Raw genomic sequence first — 27,228 nt, forward strand, 5'->3', positions numbered from 1 at the left:
TTTTGTTAGTTCTTCCCACACCCACTGCTAACCAGCAGTCCTGCACGTGTCCACCAATTCCTGCTAACACAGTAGGACTCCAGATTGATGAAGAAGAAGAGAAACAAAGGAAGCACAGGAATATGTTCAAGCCATGACCTGTAACACTTGTTGGCCTTTTAGCTTTGTGACCAAGACTTGTGATGGAAGGAACCACAGACATTGAGAGGCCCATGGAATGGATGCTTCTTTCTCACTGCAGTTAACAGACTAACCAGGAGCTGCCACGTGGCTGGCAAGCTATTAAGAGTTTTTCAGCAGATCAAAAGACCTCCTCCATCATGCCTGTAAACTGGAGGGAAATGCAAATGCTGCATGCCAACTAGGTGGAGTTTGAGAGGAATTCCCAGGCTGCCTGGCAAGAAGGGAATAGGGGCAAGTAGGAGGAGAGGCAGTGGTGTCCAGCCTCCATCCCAAAGGCCTCTACTCACCCACAGAACGGCTGAGGCTGCTCCTCCTGCAAGGAGACCATCTGGGCACCAGCAGCAGCGGGAAAAGTCCCACTGTGCCACCAGGAAAGTGGGGAGAGCACCTACAAACAAAACGGAACAAAATGTAAAACTGAATTCAAGGAAGATGGGATAAGCAAAGCTAGGTTCTAAATTCCAAGGAAATGTATTTGAAACTTGAAAGGAAATCAAATCATAAATCCCAAGCTTAGCAACTGTTGTCTAGTGTGTTTTTAATAAAACAGAAGATTTTTATCCCAAAGAAATTCCCGGAAACATTCTGACTATAAAAAGCTTCATGAGAAATTCAGTTTACATACAAACTAACTTCATGAACAACAGATACAAGCTAACTAGAAGAAGCTATGAGAAACTTGCATCCAGTAAATTAAATCAGTATTCTGTGTACAAACATTTCCACACACGTCAATCTATAGCCAAAAAATTATGTCTTTGTAATTATTTATTGTCATCTAGGGCAAAACCAAAATAAAAGCACACAATGCTCCACCTGAAAAAAGCTGGGACTTAGGGGAAATGCAAGTGGTATTTGTTTATATAAATATTTCCCCTCCCCAATTTCCAAGTCCTTATTACATCAGAAGAAAATTATAGGGGATTACATTGCACCACAAAGTGACACCCATTACATCATAGCATCCCAGCCTGCATCTTGAGACCTATCAATATAAATAAAAAACAGATGAAATTGCCCATATAAGCACTATGACAAGGAACTTATGAGTTTGCTTATAACATTTGGTTTAAACATAAAAAAATTACAAACTCAACTATTAATCTTTTTTGCCTGTGCTACAATGTAAGCCTTCAATGGATCTATAACCCATGACTACTGTTAATTAAACAAGTATACAAAGAGAATATTTTCTTCCGTGTAAAAGACAGCTGGCTAGCAACATCTTAATTAAATTGTAAATTCTGTATTGAAAAAATATTAGATAAAAACATCTTAATTACCTTTGACAATCAATCTCACCCTAAATGTTTAAAATAATTAATCATGTTGAAGGCAGATGAGTTATTTGTTTAAAGGCTACAGTCATAAAGCCATTAAGGTCTCACATTTATAGAGCTATTTAGAACTAACACAAAGGCATTTTTTGCATGAATAGCTTCCTGCAATTCCAGAATCCCTGGAATGCAAATTCAGTTATGAAACCAATTAATCTTTTAAATTACTTAATTACCTCTCAGATCCAACAAACAGGCAATTGAAAAATATGAGAGAATCAGGAGGCAGAATGAAAGTATTCGTAATGTACGATGTCTAAGCTATTCCAGAAAAACAACTGCCCTTTGGAAGTGGCAATTTCCTCTGCCAGGCAGGAGCCTTGGTACATCTGCAAGCAGCTGGGCTTGCAGCACTCTGGCTGGAGTGTTTCTCAAGTGCCTGGGTATAGTCCATTTGAGATCTGCACATACTGTCACCAGAAAAGGTGAATGTGAAACAGATTGTCAAGTGCAACAAGCACCTTGGATTCAGCCTTCACTTCAAAAGGCTCATTTCCACCTTTCTGGAGAAGAAGGTCCATCTGTCTCTCCTACGCTGAAGTAGCCTGAGCAATAGTCTGAGAGACTTTACTATATATTATTTCTGAGCAAAATTAGATTTTCTTCACTGCAATTTATAAGGTTTATTTTGATTTAGCACTGACCCCTGTTAAGAAATATTTATTCCCCAATTTGATTTTTGCCAATTTCCTCTTATTTTGTCTATTTGCAGTGTTAATCCTGCACTTTCACCTGCAGAGGTTTGCCCCAATATAACACTGGGAGCAGTGGTAAATATGTGCTTCATGTTTGCAAGAGACCAATGCAGTACTTTACACACTTGCCTATTACAGACTCCCAACCTTTTCTTCAGGTCTGGGTAGTCCACAGCAGTTACCTTTTTTTGCAAATGGAAACTGTTCACTTTTTGGAAATGTTAAGATAAAAGATTTTAATATAACCTTTTGCGGTTTTTTAAGCAGCATTAGCATATCCCACTGAAAAAAAGTCTCAAAATAGCCTGTTTATATTGTTTGCCACCCAGTCATTAGGTCTGCAAGCCCATTCAACACACTGCCCTTGAACTCTCAATTTCAAGCACATTTCAGATGTGCATGTCTGGCTTCCTTTGAAATCAAACACAAGTGCCATAGATACTGCTCAAAGTTTTAATATAGAAAGCACTTTATGTTGAAAGACTATACAGAGGGGGAAAAAAACAAACCCATGAAAGAACAAAATAAGGTAGCATTAAAAGTCACTGGTTTAGACTACATTTCATCATTAGAAATTGTAACTAACACTTTTTATCATTTCCCATTGAAATTGCATTTTGGTTGCTTCTAACTGGCACACTTAGCCCTTTAACCCAGAACTCCTTATATTGCAGCACCAGAATTTTCTATTAAGGAGAAAAAACATCACATTTCAGCAATGTCAACTTGGATTTCTTCAAAGAAATGAGAGAAGAGAAGCAATACTGGCATTTCTTGCCAGTGCTATAAGCAAGTAAATCCTTTTTTATTTGAATTTCTCAAGCTTATGCAACCTACTAGCACCTCTACCTGAGAGGTTTTAAACTGGTTGCCAGTTTCAGTCAAATAAGGACAGAGTCTGAAATACAGTAAATTAAATTTTTTAAAGGCAAGAGTAATGAAGAATAAAGCCAGTTTCTGATTATTTCCATTATCTAGTAACCTGAGAGATAGAAAAGTAGAAAAGGTTGCTTCTTTGTTTTTGTGTTTGGGTTGGTTTTTTGGAGGGATGGGGTGGGTGGGGGATTTGGGGAATTTTTTTGTTTGTTTGTTGTCAGGTTTGGGCGTGTTTTTTTGGTTTTTTTTTGTTTTTTTTTTTTTTTTTAATTCAATACTCTTTTGCCTTTTAGAATAGTTAGCAATCTCTATATGTTTAGTTGTTAATTACATATCATGCATCTTTATTTGCCTAGTGCAGGTGCCATGGAAGTTGCAAAAAGAGGCAGAAAAACATAAAATGCAGCAAAAGCTTTTCTAATGATGACAAGGAGCTTTGTATCACCTAGACACACTCAACTTAAGGCATCCAGCTGAAGTGCCTGAACTATGAACAATTTCCCCATCCTGACATAATGCTATGCACAAGTCTAGAAAAGCATTTCAGACTTTTGGGGTTCTGGATCATCTTCCCCATTTTCCTGTTAAACACAATGCAACATATGCATACTTTGGACACATTAATAAAAGTGCAGAATGTACCACAATTACATCTACCAGAACCTATCCTAATCCAAACAGCCCAAGTAAAATCTTCAGCTCTTTCAAAGAAGAGATGCACCACTATATATGTATATGTTTTCTGGGCTTTTCTTTGAATGGAGACATGGTAAAATAGATTCAAGTACAAAGCAGTCTAGAAAGGAACCAGTTTCACCAGTTGCTCATATTTTTAGCATAAGTAATTTTTACGCTAAACTTATGTTTATATGCTAACAACCATGCCAAGGCAAAAAGAGATGCTGCAGTGCTGCTTGGCATCATAGTCTGCTATGAAGGAGACTGTTTTGAGTAAACTAGAAGTGGTGAGAAAATATATAATTATTTACTTTTTATTTATGGACTTTGTGCTGCATACAGGAATGTATGGGAGAAGGTGAGAGCTGCAGTAGAAGAGACATCACAGGAGGGATCAGAAGAGGCTGATCTGGACAGACAACTGGAAGAGTGCTGGGAGGAGCTTTTCAGCCAGCACTGGAGAGAAACTCTCCATGCTGGAAGGGCTCACCATCAGTCATAGGCAATTTAAACTGCTGCAACTGCTAGTTGAAGGGACAGCTTTAAACTCTGAATGGCTCTTCTACAGGACTGCCTCTTGAAGGCCTTTTACTTCAGGCACAGAAGTAAGTTCAAGTGTCCTCACTAAGTGAAGAAGTTTTGTCAATCTCCAAATAGTGTAACACAGACTAGTGGCAGATAATCACTTCAGGACATCCTTTAAGGTTGTACTGCAAGCAGCAAATGAAAACAGTGAGCGAGCACAACTTGATTTTCACACCTTCCTCAATGAGGCTTTAGAGATGAAAGTTTGGAAACAAGATGCCTAAGGCAATTCTTACACAATAAAACATTATTTTTGTCCTGCTGAAGTTCTACTGGAACAAGTCAGCATGACATTTTGAAAAACCATTTTGAAAAATAGAAACACTGTAGTTTTACAATACCTTCTTAGCTTTAAATTACCTCCATGAATTAAATGATTAAGCATTTAATGGAGAAGTATAGAACAGTCTAAAAAACTCTGCAGTATCTTTCATCTTTTGGAATTTAAAGCAACTATTACTACAATAAAAGAAAATTAAGGTTCAGTTTACTGTGCAGGACAGGATTTTGACCCTGTTCAAATGCTAAACTCTGTAGCACTTTCGGTGAACCAGAAAAACAGCAAAAGATTGCTCAGGCAAAGGAGGACACTCATGAAAAGCAGAAGGGAGAGAGGTACAAAACCCTAAAAGCAGAGCAATAAAAAAGTTCTTGCTGTTACTCTATATTTACTTGCAACAAACTTTCTTGGAAAAGACAATTTTGGATGTCAACATTTGTTGGACTTTTTCCTCCCCCAAAAGAAATATGCAGAGAAAATGTTCATGTATATTTTTAAACATTTTGTTTTAAAGACTGGATTTCTCATGACTTCATGGTTACTTCTTCTACAGTTCCAAAACAAGAAAAGAATGTCTCAATTGAACTATGAAATTAAAATCTGGATGTTGTATACATGGTGAGATATACTACCAAGAGTCAATTTTGCTCCAAATCTGAATGGTGACAGCATGAAGATCAAGTCACACTCTAAAGCATAATAATTACATGTTCTTCATCCAAGGTTTTAGGGCAAGAGATTGCAATAATCTTTTTAAAAAAAAAACCCATGAAAGTTATTTGGAAAATGGTAATTTTCTTGCAATATTTTGGCATTGTAACACAACTATTAAAGCAATAGTTTATTGCAGAATGCAGCTTTAATATTTTTACATAACACAACACTTGCAGTTTGAAGATATTAAGGTGAAAGCATACTAAGAATACAGAAGAATAAATTAAAATATTTTGTTCATGATTATTACAGTTTCTGAATTGGATGTTATTTCTATTGCTCTACAATTGTTTCAAAGAAGCAAAACCCTTAAGGCTTTATTTTAAAAGTTGCACTGACAACAGTGATTAGTCTCTATATTCAAAGGAAAGAACAGTATGATCCAGCCAGTGACTTCCTGTCTTACATGCCTACCCTAGAAAGTTTTCCCTGCAGTAAACACTGCATTTTTTCCATCCAAGCAATAGATATATCACTCGTCCTCTTCCTTGAAGACCTGTGCTGAAGTTCACAGTTGTGTGGAAGGGAATACAAAAGCCCTTGCATGTAGCCTTTTTATTTTTAATAAATTAATTTTTTCTCCCATAGAACAAAGTCAGTTGTATTATTTTACTTAAATTAGGAAGACAGAAATACACAAGGTCCAAATCTACCCAAACAGGGCCATCCTGAGCAAGCTGCCCAGGATCACATCTAGATGGCATCTGTGTATCTCTAGGGGTAAAGACTTTGGTTTAACCTTCGCCAGCACTTGGTCACTCACAATGAAAAAGTCCCTGGTGTTCAGAGGGAGCCTCCTGGGTTTCAGTGTGTGACCATCACCCAGTCCTGTCACTGGGCACCACTGCAATGAGCCTGGCTCTGCTACTGTATGCCACCCCTCCAGCTAATAACTGTAGAGACCTCTCCCAAGCCTTCTCTTCTACAAGCAGAGCAGTCCCAGCTTTCTCAAGCCTTTCATTATGAGAGACATTCTCTAGTCACTAATCATCTTTGTTCTCTCTGATGGACACTCTCTGCTATGGCCACAGCTCTCTTGGGAAGCCCAGGGCTGGACTCCAGGTTTGAACAGTGGGAAAGGATCACCTCCCTTCAGCTGATGGCAACACTCTTTGTTTTTTAATGCAGCCCCAAGACACCATCAGCTTCTTTGATGCAAGGGCCCAGAGCTGGCTCATGCTCATCCAGAAAGCCAGAGCCTTTTCTGCCAAGCTGCTTTCCAGCTGGGCAGCCCACAGCGTGTGCTGGTGTTGTCTGGGGTTTTTCCTCTTCAGAAGCAGTGCACTCCACCTTGTTGATCCTGCCAGCCCATTTCCCCAGGATGTTAGCATCCTTATGGATGGCAGCACGACCCTCAGGTGTACCAGCCAGCCCACTCAGCTCTGGATCATCAACAAATCTGCCCCATCACCCAAATCTTCAATGAAGATGTTCAGCAGGACTGGTTCCAGTACTCACTCCTGAGTACACTAGCTGCCAGACTCCAGCTTTGAACTACTGACCACCACTCCATGGACCCGGCCATTCAGCCAGTTTTTACCTCACTGCTCACCCAGCCCATATTTCATCAGCTTCTCTATGAGGATCTTATTGGAAGCAGTGTCAAAATCCTTACTGCTGCCAATTGTAGGCAAATGTCCACTGTTCTCATCTACCAAGCCAGTCATGAATTGGTCAAGCATAACTTCACCAAAGTGAATCCATGCTGACTAGTCCAGATGACTTTGTCTTTACTAGTGTAGACCATTACTCCCTTGCTTTACACTCCATTCAAATAAAATTTGTAATCATTCATACATATGCATCCCCAAACTATTTCAATAACACATGGAAGAATCAGTATTATATAAACTGATTTCTATAATATTCACATACCACTCCACCAAAACAAATAAACAAGCAGCTATTGTCTCCAATTAATCCTATGAATCTTTTTAGAAAGATACCCAGAGCTCGACTTTAAAACTGCAAGTGATAGGAAAAACACTAATTTTAAATTTAATCAGCCTTAACATTAATGATTTTTTCCCAAGTTTTAGCTTGCAGGTTCTAGATCTTTACACCTTCCTCTTTAAAATCCATGTATGTACCCCATTCAATGGGATCTTTTCTCCTGTTACAGAATTGCAATAAAAATAACTAAAACACTTCTCTTTATACACTAAACACACTGAAGAAGGTAGAATGAACTCTTCCAATTCTAAGAAAGTTACAAACACATCTAGGGACCTTTTCCTAAGAGCACAAGCTAGTTATCCTCAGTAAGGTTCTTGACCTGATTAAAAGAAGAGCTATGCACTAAGAGCAAGTCAACAAAAACAAGCAGAATGCACATCTAACATGAATACCTAAGGCAAGGTATGGCTCACTGCGATACAAAAATAATCTATATTTTAAAATGACCTGCTTAATAATCAAGTAATGAATATTCAAGTAGCATAATTATTTAGATATATTACTTCTGTCTCGCTGTAACCATAACCTAAGAAAAACAGAAAAAGGAAAGATAACAATTAAATAGCTAGGCTGAAGGACAAATGGTCACTCTCACAAAAAGGGCAGCTGCCACCCTCAGTTTACTAGACTGTCCCACAGTGTCATTATCCCTAGATCCTTATTAAGCTCTTGCTAAAATACCAAATACAAATCTTGACACTGCTACATTTTCAATGCTAGCCTTCATGCTAACCAGATTTTCACTGATTCTTTGCAGTTATGCATTTGTTGGTATCCTGCATTTACTTTCTAGATAAGTTGAATAGAAAAAGATATCTTTTTTAAAACTGTGTAAGCCTTAATGTACTTTGAGATGCTCATCCAGGCTTACATTATGGAAATGTCCTTTAAAAAATAAAAAAAACCACGACCACCTCAAAACACACGATCAAATGCAGCCTGACTTTATTGCTAGCCACGTTAATCAAGCTATTTAACTGCTATAGTTGATGACAACAACTTATAGTAAAAAAAAAAATATTGGTTTTTAATACATACTGTAGGTAAAATAAAGTGAAAGAACTATTCATGAGCATATGACTATAGTACAAGACTATGCTGATGATGTAATATTAAAATTGTTATCTTCTGTAATTCAAGATTCCTGTTCAGTCACATCAGCTAAATTTCAATAAAATTAAGCTTTCAACACAAACCAGCTGGCAAGTATGCACTTTGAAACAGTATGAGAGATGACAGGGCAGGAGACCAGAATAGCTGACTATGCCTCAAAAAAGAACTGAAGTCCTCAGCATAGGAGAGACTAGTAGAGAGTTCATCTCATATTTAATCATCCCAGGGAAAGTTCAAGCTTTGGCTGAAGATGCTAATTCCTTGTGGAAGTAAAATGTTCTGCAGAAATGCAACACTTGGGAATAGGCTATTATTAACAAAGCCTTAGTGAAAAATCGCAATGGAAAAAGATGTGGTTTATTTTAGATAACTGATTTTTAGATTTACGTCATTTCCTTGGCCTTACTATTTGTAGAACCCTGCCTTTCCCCTGCCTCTGGAGCTGTACCAGCATTGGAAACAGCAGCTGGCAATGGTCTCAAGCCAGACTTCCTATGGCTCACCACAGAGCAACTACCCTGTGGTGAACCATGAGCTGCAGAGCTGTGGGGCCACTGCAGCAACCCAGGGCACAGCGTGGTTGCTGGGGAATTCTATGGACACAGCAGAAAGGAGAGACAACTGATTCACCTGTCAGGTGCTCCTTAAGACAGCTATGCTCTTCCTGTAGCAAAATCAGGTATCTCAGAATGTGCAGGGATATCCCCAGGGCAGTGCTCTGCTCACTCAGGGGCACACTTGTAGTAAGTTCTCAGTGCTGAGTGTGCTGTTCTTCAGTTAAACAAAGGCTCAGCATTTGGTGAAGTGCCATGAAGAAGACTGCATGTTTGCTGTGCCCAGTGTGTGTGAAGAGTCATGAAGATTGCATGTTTGCTGTGCCCAGTGTGTGTGAAGAGCCATGAAGAGCCATGAAGAAGGTTGCATGTTTGCTGTGCCCAGTGTGTGTGAAGAGCCATGAAGAAGGTTGCATGTTTGCTGTGTCCAGTGTGTGGAGCTCTTTCAGGTGAGATCTTATGGAAGACAGAAAGTGTCTCTTTTCCTGCAGGCAGCTAACCATACCCAGCCAGGGGAAGCTACCACAGTCTCAGGGTGAGACAGCAGAGAGGCAGAGACACAGCAAGGCCAGGAGGTCCATGAGAAGGCACACAGCAGGTGAACAAACCAGCCACAGAGGTGGAAGAGACAGCAGCATCTTCCCAAGGTCTAAGTGAGGATTTGGAAAGGCTTACCATGAATCAGAAAAACTGCCTGGTTGGAAAGCAAAACTCTGCAAGGCAGAATAGAAAGTTCTCATTCTAAACCATTAATGTCAACATTTCAGCAAGCAGACATGAGTTCTTGTGGTATGCAGTTTGACTTAATATTTTGTACTCTTACATAATCTATTTTTAAAGTGAAAAATTAGCATTTTGGGAGACACTGTAAGCATGTTCTTACAGTTCTAGCTCAAAGCATTCAAACCAGAAAATCCATTACAACAAGCAGAAAAAGTATCTTTGCTTCTCTTTCCAAAATGTTCAAATTATTAAGAGCATAAGTTTTGATGTTACACACATACAATTTTTTATCTAGCACCCTTGCTCTTATTATATAATCTGAAAACAAGTAGTCTGAATGCCTATTTTCATCTTAAAGTAAGGAAGGCCTGAATTTCAATTTAAAAATTTTTGGTAAAGAATGAGTTCTGTGGTTTATGGTGTGTACTGCATCTGAATATTTTCACTGGTTATTGCATATGAGTAATCTTGCTATCAATCACTTCAACTAAATTTCACTGGCTAAAATTATAGCTGTCATTTTAAACTGGAGGTCAGATTGGATGGTATCTTTTGGCTTAAGATACAAGAAACTGGTGTTGGAAAATGCTGTAAACTGAAAATATGCTGAATTTTATCAAACAAAAATTATGTAGGTGATGTGGCATAATTAATAACCCTACTGGAACTACTACTCCAGATATAAGAGCTCCTCTTCTTTTACAGTAATATCCAAGAAACAGGTGCCTGGGTTACATTAATTTCTACTATTTCAGAGTTAAAGCTGTTATAGGCAGCACTACACTCTCCATAATTGTACTGCAGCACAAGGTGAAGCTTGACATGATTAACAACTTAACAGGAGAATCCTTAAAGTGAGTACTAAGCGTTTTCTCCATTGTGTCTTGGCTTGTCCTCTCAAAAATGTTCTACTTGGTGATGAAAATATTTCTCCTTCCATTCATAAATATTCTTCCAAAAATTTAGAAACTTCAGAATATGATGATGAACTATCAATTAAAATCTTAACACCTCTTCTTAAGAAACCTCAGAAGCATGAATTTATAATTAATGAGCAAAGCAATTTCTTGAAAAACTAAATGTTAAGGACATAGTAAAAATAAAGTGCCAAATTTCCTTGAATAATGCAGTTTCCAGAACGTTATTTTCCTGTAAGCTACTGCTAGATCTGACTATGTTACAGTCCAAGTCAGAAAGTTTTAAACAGCATAAACTGTTCTTTCACATACTAAAAATATGACTGGTACACACATTGAAACATGCTTGCTTTAAAAACAGGGAGCTCTGAAATCACAAAAATCTGCATTTACTTCTCTGTGCAGAGATTGCTACAAGAGACTGATTATAAAAAGTAGAAGATACATGAATGATACAGTTCTGATTTACCAGACCTAAAATGTCTATTTATGAAATCTCAGTATGAATAGATGTCATGTATATATATTTGGAAAGAGGAAAAGCTAGTGAAGGAAGGAAGATGAAAACCTTGACTCTCATCAAAGCTTCAGGGAAGATCTTCTATTCCAGTTCATCAAATTATCTAATTACAGTATGTTCTTTCAGCTGTATCCCAACAGACTTTCAGCCATTACACTGTTCATTAAATAATCAGTTTTTAGTTTCCTCTCCCCCTCCATAATGATTTCAAGTTTCTTTCTCTTTTGCCTCCCTCCAAAATATAAGCAGTATGGTCAGAAACTCCTGGTCTCTCTGGATATATATAATATATTTTACTTGTAAAAACCATAAACATAATGGAAGCATTAATTAATATCCTACCACTTCCAGAACTGATTGCAACACAAAAATCTACCCTTTAAACACAACACAGTATTCCAATGTCCTGGTACTCAACATTCTAGCATTCAGCATTGCCCTTTATCATACTTATGCTGCTCTCCAATACCTCTGTTTCAGCTTCTGGTGCAAATGAAGTCCTGGTAATTATATTAATAAGTCTGTGTTCAGCAAGTGTTAATTACTCAGTATTCCTAAGGAGCAAAGTGAATAATTGTTAACATAAAAACAAACTCACTATTTTTGCCACCTTTCTTTCCTATCTTGCTTAACATTATATGACTCATGAACCACCTATACAGCTCCCATCACCTACTTAATAAAGTATGAAGAATTGTTGCAGTAAATTTTAGCCAATGAAAACAATGAGGAGACTACAGATCACCAAGTCAATGCAAAAAATCAAAGGGAAGAAGCACAAAGTACAGAATTCTTCCCTCAAGTGTACACACAAGGTGGTAAATCTCCATGGGAGAAGCCTCACAGAAATGCTTTAATCTGAACCTTTTGCTGAGCAGCTGACTGTGGGAAGTGCTGCTCTGCACTGTGGTGTTTATTAGTCACACACCCAGGCACAACATCACTCTCTTGCTTGCCTTCATCATGTACAGCACATTTTCTGCTCAAAATAGTTGTTAGAACTTTCTGAAGTTTCAATTTACTAGGAAAGCATGAAAAAATAATTAAACTTATAGACAGCTATTGTCATTTTCTTTCACAGATTTTCACATATACTGGAATAAGACCAATTTCTTATCAATGCCAAAACCAATTCAATTAGGACTGGTACTAAGCAATTAACTCCCAAATGCTCATCATCTGGCCTTTTGTTTGTCTTACTGATAAAATTTATCAAATGCTGCTTTTCTAAAGCTCTTAAGTATATTTCAAGCATGAATATTTTTCTTCATACAATGTCATCAAGGAAGACAATGTATCATAATATCTTGGGAGCAAACACAATAATGCTTTTCACTGAAATTTTAATGCTGAGTTTTAGAAAAGCCTCTTTCCTTCCTCTTGTGTATCGAAAAGATAGCTAACCCCACTGCTGCAAATATTTAATAAAATTTACTCTCCTTGTAGAGAAGGTCAAGTTTTTCTCAGTCTACAGTGTAGACTGGTTCATATATTCTGTATACAATAACCAAAGTCTGTGAACAGCTCCAGTTAACCCAACTTTTCCCAGGCACCTCCTGAGTAATTTATATAAACTCAAAATACAGTTTATGGAAGTTGGGTTACTCAGAGACAATTGTTTAGATACCAGGATGACATTAGGACAGCCAAAGCTCTACCTGAAACTGGTAGTAGGGGTAAAAACCACAAGGACTTCTGAAGTCTAACATGACAGCAAAAAGATTAAGGAAAGCAAGAGCAGCTACCCAATGGAAAGGAAGACCTAGCAGTAAAAATATAGGGGAAGGATAATTTACTCTTCTCCTTTGGCTTTCCTGATAAGGTCTGTTTTCAGCCCTCCTGGCTATCTGACCCTGCACATTCATGAGGATGAAGGTCTCCATCAGGATTGAGAAAGGTAAAGTTTGAGACATCTAAGAGCAAATTGGACTTACAGAATTCCTGAGCACAGAAGAATAATGCAGAGCTAGTCACTGTGGAAGTGACTTCTGGGTACATGAAATAAGCAACTCAATGGTCACTGCTGCTGGAATTATACCTCATCACTGCCTACAACAAACAGACTGGTTTGGTGGATGAGGGGAGAGCAGTGGATCTCATTTACCTTGACTTTATTGAAGTTTTGAACACGGGTTCCCCATAGTTCCTCTGCAACCAAAGGGAGAAATTGACTGGAGAGGTGGAATGCAAGGTGAGTGAATACCACAGCAGACTACCAGCCTCAAAGCAGGGGGCTACAGCCCTGATGTCAGCAGGTGACCCCTTAGTGGCAGAGCTGCTCTAACTGCTGGCACCAAGTGCCTGGCTGGAGCTACAAAGAGAGCAGCACACAACTCTTCAGAGGGATGCCCAGTGCAAGAGCAGGTGCAACAGTCACAGATTGCAGCAGCACTCCAGCTCAACACACAGAAAATATGCACTTAGGACTCCAAGGCTGGCTTTTTGTTGGTTTGTTTTTTCTTTTTTTCTTTTTTTTAAATCACATTACAGTACTCCTTATTCCATATCACTGACCAACCATTTTCTACAGCTTTCTGAAAAACTGTTCATCTTTGATTCTACAATTTTTTCCTAACTAACCAGTTGTATTTTCTCCCTTACTCTATGTAGGACACACATTTGAGTATTTTTTTCTCTTTAGGGTCCATGCATAATTTATAACAACCACCATTAGCTATATTCACCTATAAGTTATCAGTTATTAGTCAGATTGCTAATGGTTCCCTGTGCATGCAATGGAGTACCAGTAACTATGGCACTTCCACATCACATCATACACGGTTTTGTAGTTAATGCCTTTTGATCATCTCCATATGGGAAATTTAACACATAAGTAGAAGTTATTAATTATATCCATATAATTCCTTTGAGAAGGAAAATCAGCTGTTGCCAGAGTGGGGAAATGCCACTTTTCCAAATCATATGGGAACAAGTGGAGTGAGAAATAAAAGCTGCACAGAAACCCGAAAGAATATTACCACTACAATTTTCTGAACAACTCAGAGGAGTAGGAAGAAAAAAGAAAGCAATTAAGCAGACTTCTCTTGTTTTCTAAGAAAAGTGAGAAAATTAAAAAAAAAATAAATTATTGCATTAAATTTGTTTGCTTCTTCTTGCGGCTGATTATCAAGTCCTTTGCTCCCAATCAGGAGCAGTAAGATGACATGGGTACTAACTAGATATATCAAAGCAGAAATGCTGTTTACAGCTAGAACTACTAATGGACAGTCTCGCAGTAGCATCATGCAAGAGACAAACTGTTTGTGAAAGGGTCACTGTGTAACTTACAGCAAACTAAGGGCTAATGTGCTGGCCATTAACGCACCTTTTCATCTGACACTGTAGCCAAAGTGTTTCTTTCTCCTTCAAGACATCTGAAAGTGGATACAAGTTAAATACTTACAACTTTTAATAGCTCCAAGAAGATATCAGTAAGTTCTCAGTACTAATTCACCATTTTCTTTCCAGCTCAAATAACCTCACTAAAATGTAACTGTCCACCAAAATCAGCTGTGGGATAATTCTATTTATCTTCAGAGCCCAGCAAGCCAGGCCCTTTAGCCTCAACTGCCTTGGTTATTAGAGATACTAAAATACATAAGAACCCTCTAATTTTTATTAAACTCACAGAAATTCATAGTAGTTTCTCAGATTAAGAAATTGAAGCAGAAAGAATATCTCTATTTCAAAGGGCTTAGGAGGAATCCTGCCACACTTACAGGAAACCTCATGAATTCTGTCTTTCTATACTTGCTGAGCTACCAGACTACATATATATATAGAGCTGAAGTTAAGAATATCAAGCATTAATATGGTTTAAAACATGCTTTCAAGGCATGAAGGTTGGAAATCTATGATAGCACGGTAATGTTGCCAAAAATAACTCTAGCTTGCAAAGTTGATGACAATAAAACCAAGGGAAGTATTAAATTATGAATCATCAACTGATTTTTTTAAAGTAAAACACTTTGAAGGCAATGCTTCCATGTAATTGGAGTTCAAGTAAAAGTTTGACATCTGCAAAGATTACAAGGTTAGCTTGTATTTACATATTTAACAAAAAGCCCAGTAACAAACCAAGTGTGTCTCATCCTCCAATATTTCCCATTCTTGTTAAAGTACTGTTGAAAGATGCAAGGGACAGCAATTTTAATTCATAACAATGCTTTATTCTATCCTGTAGAAAGGAACCATTTATCCTTGCATACTCAGGATCCTAAGGCAAACTCATGTGATACTCATTTGTAATCCATCTATCCTCCTGCTTTGCCCATAGCTTGTTTATCACCATGCAGATTTCAGCAAATAATGTAAAAAATTACTTGCCTAAGCAGATTTCTTTGTCAGCATAAATACCTTACCAACTCTTCTCAAGGCCTTCTGGAGACTTACATTCTGAAAACACAAATCTACCCCAACTCATTGCCCACCCAGAAGAATTGCAACCAATGTTCAATGAATGAACATTCCACCACCTGTTTTTGTGATTACACCTCCATAATTATTGAAAAATTTACCTGTAAAGCACTGCAACTTTCCCTGATTACTGTGACCAGATTTTTTTTTACCATGTGCTATCATTGTCTTCTAATACCTTATGAAACTTATCAGGTGGCCAAGGGCAATCAGGACAATTCCTGAAACCTCTACAGTAGTTTTTAGTGCCAGCTCTGGCACAGTAATTGTGCTCATGCACTTTACACCAAAAATCAACACCAAATAAGAGCTGCAATGCTGAAGCTGAATGTAAAACTAGTAATTATCATCACACAGCACAAAGCATTGGGTAGTCACCTGTTTTTCAAGGCTTCACTTATGGCAACACATACCAATCTTAAGTGACCACTCATTTTGCTTAAATACAGAAGGACAAGACAGGTAGCTGTCATTTTTTCATCCTTCTCTTCCTCTGGCTACAAATGCATGTGCTATTTTATTGGGATTTACTGATACCAAAATCCAAACACCAACTAGTCCATCCTCAAGCTTATTTTACAATCACCCAGAAATCTTAAAGATTTTAAGAGTACTAGAATGAAACACATCATTCCAGACACATACCAGAGGCAATTCAGTTAATGAATATACATTTGCCTACAACTCAAAATGCTGTTCAGATAAACAGCAGACATAACTTTGAAATGCTCATATTCCTTTAGCAAGGAAACCATGCTCTTCTATTTGACAGAGAAGAATAGAAAGTTCCCCTGCAGCAAAAATTAATACACTTCCTGACATTGTATTTGATCACTTTTAATCCAAAAATACATTGGAAATACCTGTTACTCTGAAGCCTTTCATATTGAGACTGCCCTTTGCATCCTCAAAACTTGAAACAAGTTCTTAGCTACTCTGACATCCTAAGAGTTTAAGATATGTCACCAGGTAATACAGAACACTTTCTGGGAAGCCTCAGAAATGGGCCTTTTTCACCTAGAATCAAACATTTTTTTCCAGAAAAATTGCCATAAACTGTGAGGACTTTTATGGGAGGGGGATAAGTGTTACTTACCAGTTATCCTCTTTATTGAAGTCTTCCTCTTCCTCCAGCCTACAACAGAGTCCTTACACTAAGAGTTACGGCTCCCACCTACCAGGAAGCAAAAGAATTGTCATTAAAGGTCATCAGGGAAGCACCAGCCTGTGCACTTCTATCTCAGCCACATCTCCATATCATGGATATCTAAACTGCATATGAAAATCCAGAAAAACCTCATCACGAACCCATAATAAAGAAGAAAAAAGGAAAGTAATTTCTTGATGCATTAGGAGACCAGAGAGAAGCACTGGCTTGTTGATATCTCTTTCTCCCCTATCACATATTTCTTACACAGAAATCTCTGCTGAAGAAATCAGAGAGAAAAGAAAGATTGCTACAAACAGTTACCAGAGGCCAAATGCACACTTGAGGCATACATCCAAACCTGTGCAATTTAAACACTAGGGGAACTGATGAAGCTTAATGGGGTGCAGCAAGTTACACAGCAATAGAACTTATTGCTATTACAGACACTTACTGGTTTTGCTATGGCAAGACCATGTGCTATTAGGAAACAAAACAGTATTTAGCTGTATTGGCTACTGTCCTTTGAAGACAAAGGATATGAAAGGACTTATGCTTCTCTACTAATGCAACCTCCAGAGAATGATCACACAAAGTTTATATGCATCATTCCTATATTAAACTATTCTGTCTGTACATGTGTATCAGTAAATACTCTGATTGCATTGCATACACACAGCTTTTTTAAAAAGGGCTGAACAAGCATGGTGTACTTACCTATTCCTTTTTTTGGAATTTAGGAAAGTATTTGCAAAATTGATCTAATCTTTGTACAGAGGGGGAAAAATTATCAATTCTCAGAAGTCTTTGAAGAGGAGGAATATAAAATGTATTGACTAGTGCAAAACACTGTTTTTAGGAACTGTGTGAGCTAATTTAAGACAATTTACCTGTCTAAAATGAGGACACATGACAAAGTTATCATAAGAGTTCATGCTTCTAACATGCTTTTTACAAGTATTACAGCTGTTTTATCAAAAAGGTGGCTTTTATTTTAAAGTAAAAGTGACAGGCATCTCAGCTACCAGTTATTGGCATTATCACATTTGAAACTCAATCTTTGTGGAACTTAGAGTTATAAAAAGCTTAGCTACAGACAAGAGGTTGATGTGATGATACATAAGATGATGAGAGAAAACAAGAATGAGATCATCTTCCAATTTGAGGTTCACTTTCCCCTGATGTCAACTTTCTTGACAAGAAAGTTTCTCTAAAAGTTTTTGAAATTCCATCTTTTAGGAGCTGAGAATCAAAAATAACCCACTGATTCCACAAATGATACAGTTTTCAAGGACATACACATTTTTACTATAATTTACAGAAAACACACTATAACTCAAAAGCCTCCAAAAGTAGCTTTTTCTATTTTAGCTCTGTCCATAACATTACATGTAGTTGTAAGCATCCAGAAACTACAGCTACCTAGGAAAGGGGGGTGAAATGAAAAATAACAGCAAATGAGAAAAAATTTATTTGATAAAATAAATTAAACCACAGAAAACATCCTCTGTGTCAAATAAATAGAACACATTAATGAAGTTACATCCGTTAGAATTACTGACTTGAGATACTTGTCAAGCTCACTTCACTTAGGGTAAGCAGGGCTCAAACACCACCCTAAACACCAAGATGGAAAAAGTTGAAGAAATGGAGTCTCTTCTTTACAGACTGCCAAGGAGTAATCCTGGAGGGATACTCACAGGGATAGCTCAAAATGTTAGATGGAGAAGAAGGCCCATGGGAATCTCATGTGGTTCAACAGGAGCATGTGCAAGGTGCTGCACTGGTTGGGGCACCCCTGGTCAACACAGGCTGGGGATGAACAGATGGAGCAGCCCTGGGGAGAAGGACTTGGGGGTGCTGGTGGGTGAGAGGCTGGACATGACCCAGCCATGGGCACCCACAGCCCAGAAACCCAATTCTGTCCTGAGCTGCATCAAACAGAGGGTGGGCAGCAGGTGAGGGAGGGGATTCTGCCCCTCTGCTCTGCTCTGGTGAGACCCACCTGGAACCCTGCATCCAGATCTGGGGGCCCAGCACAGGAAGGACATGGCCTGTTGGGGCAAGACCAGAGGAGGAACACAAAAATAGTCAGAGGGATGGAACACCTACACTATAAGGAAAGGCTGTGAGAATCTAGTTTGCTCAGTCTGGAAAAGAGGTGGTTTTGGGATGACCTAATTGCAGCCTACCTGAAGGGTGTCTCCAAGAAACATGGAGAGAGACCAATTAGAAAGGACAGAACAAGGGGGAATAGCTTTAAATTGAGAGTAGGTTTAGATTAGATATTAGAAGGAAGGTTTTTACAGTGAGAGTGGTGAGACATCTGAACACGTTGCCCAGGGAAGTTGCGGATGTACCACCCCTGGAAGTGTTCAGTGCCAGCTTGGATGGTGGAAGGTGTTCCTGCTCAGAGCAGGTGGGTTGGAGCTAGATGATCTTTAAGATCCTTTCCAACCCAAGCCATTTGCTGAATCTCTAATTCTATGAAAAGGTTGTAGTTTCTTTTCTCCACAAAAATAGAGACAGATGTTTACATTTGGGCTTCTATGTTTTTCATACAGTTCTAAAAAAACCACTCAATCAAAATTATGGTAACACCTTTACCAGCAAAATGCAAGCAGAAAAACTACAGCAAAGGAAAGTTTTGCTCCCCATACTGAATGGGGAACAAAACAAGAATTAAGCCTGCGTAGGAACTGAAGGAACATAGAAGTGTACCCAATCTTCCTGCCATTCAAACACACACAACACCCCTATGAAAATGAATTAGCCAGGATAACTGAACCGGAGCTAAAGATTCCCAGTTTGAAGTCAGAAGCAAAATACCTCCAAAACTTTAAAGTTTAATAAAACATGTATCTTTAAGCATGAAGACCAGCAGGTTTTAAAAAAAAAACCAAACAAAAACAAAAAAAACAAAAAAACAAACAAAAAAAAAAAAAAAAAAAAAAAAAAAAAACCCAAAAAATACAAAAAAAAAACCAAACAACAAAATAAAAAAAATATACATACCCCAGGGCACTGAAGATTTAACCTACACTATGGGATCAAAAATCTTGACCCAGTAGGTACTCTGCAAAGAAGTGCTCAAAACACCTTCAAACACCTAAGCAATGCTTTTAATATTCCTTTAAATGCTACTCCCACTCACTCATTGCCCATCACTATAAAATTAATTACAATAACAGAAGGAACATTTCTTCACACAGATCCATTGAACTAGAAAAACAAATTTATAAGTGGGCAATACTGCAGCCCTTCACCCTGACAGACTGTACCTTGCCACTACTCAGTATCTATCTTATCAAATGCTCTCTGAACACATTTGTAAACCACCAGGCTGCCAAAGCCCTTCAACAGGTATTTAACACTACAATGACTTTCCTGGATGGCAGTATCACTTCTGTTAGATGTCATGTTTCTGTCAAAATCAAAAGCAAAGTGAGCCCTTGAGTTCCAAATCCACAGCTGACCTTTCTGCCCTAGAGAATTAATACTCTTCACCTTGCTCAGTTGTATCTTCAGTGCTTTTCCCTGTCAGTGATTCATCATCCAGTAAGACAATTTTGTTTGAGAGTGACACTCTTCCACTCGCAGTGACAGGCATTCTTCTCAACAGCTCTGAAGCACCCTGCAGCCTTCTCAAGACTGTCTTATCCTCACCTAGCTACAGAGCCAGGCTTTCCTTTAGTTACTGCCTTCTTCACCTTCTCCCTTTACCCTTCTCAAAACTGCACATAACTTACACATGCTCAGTTATCTTCTTCACTTACATTATTAACACTTCTTTTGCTGCTTGCATTCCTAGACCTTCCTGTGCCCCACACCGGCTACCACCACACCTCAGCCTTTCTTCTCTGATACTCACACAGACCTTAAGCTATCAACTTTCTCATCTATTTAGTTTCTCTCTTCCATTTTTACAGCCAAATCATCCAATTTTTGGCCACACCACTGCTGTTTTTCTTTAGTCAGAGTTCCCATCAACAGGCATCACTGCATTTCTTACTCTATCCCATTTCAGCTTTCAGTTCCTTTGCAGGTTAACAAAACCCACACACACTGATGCTTGTCTGGTATCACTTCACATCTTGAAGGTGGAATTTCAGGACAAAAGCAGCTCATAAGAGAACTTTTGTGGAGCAGCATCTGTCTCTCAGTATTCAAATAGATGGCTTCAAGTTTTCTGTCCCTTGAAATTTTTCTGTCTCACAGCTAAAATTAACTTGGAGTGATGGAAACCCTTAGAGCCTTAAGCTCCAAAATACTACCTGGAGACAGCATGGCATTTACTTCAGTCCTTATTGGAGTTAACAGATGTTTCTATGAATGTTTAATAAAAAAATTGTCACAGAAAGCCCTGTTTGCTTCTGAAGGTTCACTATTAACTACATCAGTAATTATAATACAGAAAAGCTTTACCAGGAATGACAGCACCAGAAAAGCAAAATGCTGTTGAGAGTTTTCAACAGCTGTGCAGCAGTGGGGACAATTAGTATTTCAGAAAGTGTTTCTGCTTTTGTTAATGCAAGCTAAGCTTGTGAGATAAGCAAGGAGAGATTTGTTTAAAATACAGTCTCTCAAGCCATTAAGAACCATGTTTGAAAACAATGAAGGGAAAAAAGGATTCCAGCCTACTCTAATGGAAAGCATTCTATATGCAGCTCCCTCCCCAAAAAAAGGGAAAGAAAAAATTAAAGTGCACAAGAGTTCTAGGTCTCACTGGGATAAAATCATTAGTGTTCTAAGCATAACTTCTGCAAACAATGACAAACATCCAACACCAGAAGCTACTCAGAACTATCTGAAGGTGTCTGGAATTGACAGAATTAACTAATAAAGAATTTGGAACTTTGTGGAGGGTAAGGAGGGTTAGGATTATCAATTCAGAGCAAACAAAACCCAAAGCATCTGAAAATGCCTGTGCAAATTTTTCCAGGAAATTGCCACAATGAAAGTTTCCCTAAAAGAAGTTACAAAAAAAAAAAAAAATCTATTTTATTAATGAAAGGCTCTCTTGGGCTTGCAAAACAAAACAAAAGTTTAATGTAGAGTATCAATAGTGTATAAAGCAAGCACAGTGAGAACAGAAATTAAGGCTGGATAATTATGATAAAATTTTATATTTCAGCTTCCAGTGATATCAAGAACACAAATTATGCTATATAAACCATGTTAATGTTACCTTGTCTTATCAGCTAATCAGTAATAAGATATGGCAGGGTGCTCACTCTGTCCCAACTGCAAATCCCAACTAAATCTAGAAATTTGAGTTTGCATTTGCAGTAAGCTAAGCATGTGGGCAAGAGCAGTTACAATTTAATCAGCTGAAAATCACCTAGCTATTATCAGATCATGTATCCCCCACATCTTAGAGGGACAAAGTAAATCTGAAGACAGAAGGATTCAAAATGGTTGGAGTGTAACAAACACTCAACACAAATAAGCAGCAAGATTTCAGTGCAGCTCTAAGGCACTTTCACACATGCTTCCATGGATACTGCAGGAAGCAATTTCCCCCTCCATCAAAAAAAGTAGTGTTTTAAATATGTGGATAAGTAGAGCTGCTGTTGAGAAATATTATTCCTGTGAAAGGAACAGGAGAATACACTGTAAGGAAGAAAGCCAATCAAGACAGGTAGCAGGCTAGGGAAAATAACTTCTTGTATTGTCTGAAAGAAATGGACAACCCTAGATCCAAGATGAGAGAAGAGATGTATTAAAAGACAGAATGATTAACTTAGCACCATTCAACTTGAAAAGCAAACATACATTTTCATCTAAACATTAGTCCTATTGCAGGACTGCTAAAAATAAAATATAGACAATGTTTTTCCAATTTATTTAGTACACTTACCAGCATTTGCTGTATAGACAATTTCATTGATGAGTCAGCTGTACTTCCTCTCTAAAGTGCTTTGAGGGGAGCTCAAGTGCATCCTCTTCCTCAATCTTTGAAGTGTTTACTTGTACCACCAGCTTTGAAAGTAAAAGGCAACAGGCAGGCAATGCAGAGACAGGAATGAGGCTGAGTACAATAGTATATTACTCCAAAAATATTTTAGTGTTGCTCTTCAAATCTTACAGGGACAGACAGTCCTTTTATTTTTTTAACTGAAACTTTAGGTATGTTTTAAAATTAACACTTTAGAATTCAGTCAGCAATATATCAGTTGACAAGAATAACAGAACGGGTAACTTGAAACCATATACATTATATACACAAACACATAAAGCAAACAGGATTCTTTTCAGTGAATAAAATCATAGGTGTGTTGTAACAGAAAACAATTACAAAACTCCCAATATTTAATAAAACAGCATCAATAGTGGGAAGTAAGAACTAATGGGAGCACATTGCAATATGAATATTATGAATGTGGAATTACAAAAAATAATTACATCTGTGTAAATGTGTCAGAGTAAAAAGAATTCCAACAGTGGTGGAAATACTACAGGTGAAGACTAAAACTGGCAAAGGTTTGTCCACAAAGTGGGGAGGAAGGGAAGAGGAGAACTACCAAAGGGAGAAAAATTGACATTTAACATTCACATTAAATATTTTATATTCCAAAGCAATTAGAAAAGCTAAAGGACTCTGCAGTGTGTCACAATTACTAATAAAGTTATTTCCAAAATCCAAAAATAAATAAATCTTAAGGCAGAAATGCTTCACTCAAGAATTAAAAAGAACTAGCAAGCAGTCAATATTGAGTACTTCCATTTATGTTACTCCTCTTCAAGTTAAAAGTAAAAGCAGGCTGTGAAAGCATGAGAATGAGGTTGTGTCTGAGCTGAAGACTGCAACTAAGGAAATTTCCACTACTCTTAAATGCTAGGAAGCTCTCCAAGCACTTGGCTTTCATGGTATTTATTATATGTCTGCTGACCTAGGAGAAGTAACTTGCTTCTTATATAACCTGGAACTTTAAAAAAAAAATTAACTTCTTTATTTTCTTAATCAAATCTAACTGGCACACAGACAAGCTGCATAATACTAGAGAATCTAAACATGACTATACAAGAGCAAAGTACTGAAAATCAATGCAGTTTAGATTCCATCTCTATAGGGAAGACATTGAAAGGAAAAGATAGTGGTTGCCACTTCTACCTTTTCCAACCATTGGGCTTTTTTTATTTTGGAATGTTTCAGGATTTTTTTAATGTTTGGGTTTTTTTTTTTTTTTTAATTCAATATAATTTTTAAAGTTCTCATTACTAACATTTAAAAACACACATTAGATTTTTTTTTTCCCTTGACCATGAAAGTACAGAAATAAAAGTATTATAAACAGTGATAAAAACTTATCCTGTACTTCTACATGCAACTAGCAAAGAGCAATTTTAGCTTAATATTGAAGTGGGAACATTTCCTAGTTTCTGGGGAATAAAGCACAGAACAAAGCAGATGTCTTGACTAGAAGAGAAAGGATTTTGTTATCAGGAACAATGAACTTCTCCCTAAAATGTTAATCCTAGGGGTAAATTAAATGAAATGTATGAATATAAAGCTCCCTCAACTAGCTGAGAAAAAGCCAACACAAATGTTAGCATGTAAGAAGGAAAGTGACTACAGTTAGAAAACTGTAAGAGCAAAATGAGCAAGAAAAGGAGAGAGTCAGATACCATCATGTTTGTTGACTTAACAAGAGGGAGTTTCCATGTCAAGCTGCCTACAATGTAACATGGATTATAACAACTCATATTTGCTACATCAGAAGCTTCAGTAGTGAAAGCTACAGTGCATCAGTACTGTAATTTTCAATGAATGCTAGCTCAGGATTCAGCACCTGTTTTCCAATCAAAAAGGATGGAAATATGGCAAGACAAGTGTAGTGTCCTCTGCAGAGATCCTTCAAATGGATAGGAAACTGAAAATCTCTCACTACTTGTCTAGAAAGTGAGTCAGGAACAGTTTTTAACATTTATTCCTCTTCCCCAGTTTTTAAATTTTTGTTCCATTACTATTTTCTTAATGCTCTTCCTCTGGAATCTATATAAATTTTATAGATTAAGAAACAAAAACTGAAATGCATTTTAATTCCTATGTGGTCAAGACCTGCAGTAGGGGCAGGTGAGTTCACTCAGACAATGGTCAAAGTTCCTTCCACTGCTGCACAATGTTCACTGTGGAACAGTAAGAATTGTAAATATCTAGATATTATCCTCTTATGCCACAGACAGTGGAAGTCTTACTCATGCAATTATTTTTGGACATCAAGAATCACAATCCATTGATGAGCTTCTAAACAAGAGAGAGAAAGCTGTATGCCCTGATTGTACCTGAGGGATACTTAATGTTTTCCACAGAGCAAACATCTGTACACTTAATATTCCTTTTGCTAAGTCTTGACGGGGCAGTGAAGGCAATGACCAGTTATTGCACTTGAAAGAAGGTAATTCTACCATAATCTTCTGGAAAGGAGGTCAGCACCTTCACACACTCAAGAAGAATGCCCTCAAAACATTTGGAAGGCATGGCTCTTGCTCAGCTCACTTGTTCTTGCACAGTTCTTGGGATCAGCTGCAGCACCACTACTGCAGAGTGAGATGAGTGACAGCATCCATCAGTAGCTTCTGCAGATGCCAGCAACTGCAGTCTGTCATTTGTCTCCCACCCTGTCCAAACAGGACCCCACATGGAAGAGCCACAGAACTGCTCCTGAGCACTCTGTGCTCCCCTTGGATCCAGTGGAACTTTGTCAGACTCAAAAAGTCACACTGAGAAACATGAGAGCTATGATCCAAGTTATGGCAATTTGGCATGTGCAGCATTAGTAATAAAGGGCTAAATACACAGTGCTAACTCTTACAATTGCCTCTTCAAAAACTATCTGAAAGTGATGCTGGGTTTGATGGGGTGGATTTATTCCAAAGAAAATTCCCTTTTAAGGGACTTACCTTTTCCTGTGCCAACGAATCCACAGGCTCATGACTGATGGAAGCCAGGGACTGCAGAGCTGATAGACTTAATCCACCTGCTAAAAAGGATCATGCTGGAGCTGGTAAGAACCACTGGCTGCACAGTCCAAATCTAATTCACTTAACACAGTGTGACATCTCTAGGGAACCTTACTGCCCAGCTTCTTGGCCAGGCAGAGTCACAGAAGCCCTCTGAAACCAGCAGCCCAAGGTCTCTAAGGGGCACAAGACACACCAGACCAATGCATCACTCCCCAGAAACACTCTTGCAAATAAGCAGAAAAAGAATATCCCACATCAAGATACATTGGAGAATTAAATTGTTTGCATCCCAGTTAGCAATTACATCTACCGTGAAATGAAAAAAGAACTGCAAGGATGAAATTAAATTTCTTCATGCAGAAGTCAGCAGAAAATTCATTTGAGCCACAGCCACCATCTGGACAATCAAACAAGCATTGCCAGTCTTCTCTGCATCTTGTTTCAGGAAGACTAAAAGGATCATTATTATCATTTCAGGAATTTCTAAATAAAGCTCACTGCACTCATACAGCCTCAGTCTAACCCTGTACATCAGGACAAAACAGGGTTTTAAAGCCAAGCCTCTTCTCAAGTGCCATGCTATCTCATGGACAGATATCACAGCATTTCACATATTTCAAAACAAGGTCTAACACAACCCAAGGCTGATGAGTTACACAAGACATTTTCCCTCATGGTGGATTTCCAATTCTTCTCTCTCTAAACAAAAACCCATCAAGACCTCTACCACAAAGGGGAACATCTCCTCAGTATATTAGTCATTGTCTCATCAACAGGACAGAAATACACCATTATCTCTAATAGTGCTGTTTTTGATGCATACTCTGCAGCTATTTCTTGAACTGTAGTATTATTGGTGTCTCCATATGCCCACTACATTTCCTTTCAGTAAGCTTCTCACCAACACTGAACTCTTCAGCATCTCAGGTCTGCCAAAGCTGTTTAAGGAGTTTATTTTCTCCACCTCACTGCAATAGCTTCATCAGGAATCACCACCACTTCCAAAAAAATCAACAAAACTGGGATGTTACACCCAGACATCACTGCTCATCTGCTCAATACAAACTTGCTTTCATCATCAGTTTCATATGCTAGGGTTATATTATCTCAAATTATAGTAGCAAGATTCACCAGGCATTACACAGATTTTGTGTGTTGCAACAATCCAACCATCAGCTATTTTCAACACATCACAGGAAAACAGAGAGCCAACAAATTCCCTTTCTGAATGGAAGATTGCTTTCCATGCATAATTTCTAAAGTTCTACTTAAAAGTAGGAAATACAAAATATAATGTAATTTATAACAACCAGCTTCAAACTGTGAATAAATACTATTTTTCCTACTGTATGATGTAGGAGAACAATAACTTGAGCATAACTTGGAACTGAAGGCATATTATGCATAAATACTCCTGGCTGTTACACCACAAATAAAGCCTGTTGAATGATCTCCATGGTATTAGTTTGTAGGTAGAAATTATACAAAGCTGATGACATGAACAGGATACAAAAGAGAAACTATAGCATAATTTTGAACACCAAGATGCTTCAGGCATTTCTATCAG

The 27,228-nt window shown here is 38.0% G+C and overlaps 1 protein-coding gene and 1 long non-coding RNA gene across 2 annotated transcripts in view; both read right to left on the minus strand.

Annotated features, from left to right (window-relative positions):
- CRIM1 (cysteine rich transmembrane BMP regulator 1) overlaps positions 1 to 27,228 on the minus strand; it is a 172,087-nt gene that overhangs the window by 113,771 nt on the left and 31,088 nt on the right. The window lies entirely within an intron of this gene.
- On the minus strand, positions 483 to 26,168 carry LOC130251172 (uncharacterized). The gene is made up of 3 exons (XR_008840110.1): positions 22,555 to 26,168; positions 16,644 to 16,721; positions 483 to 571 (listed from the first exon to the last, which is right to left on the minus strand). It is a non-coding gene; the product is annotated as an uncharacterized LOC130251172 (long non-coding RNA).

This window comes from Oenanthe melanoleuca, chromosome 3 (genome assembly GCF_029582105.1).
Source record: "Oenanthe melanoleuca isolate GR-GAL-2019-014 chromosome 3, OMel1.0, whole genome shotgun sequence".
Lineage (NCBI taxonomy): Eukaryota > Metazoa > Chordata > Aves > Passeriformes > Muscicapidae > Oenanthe > Oenanthe melanoleuca.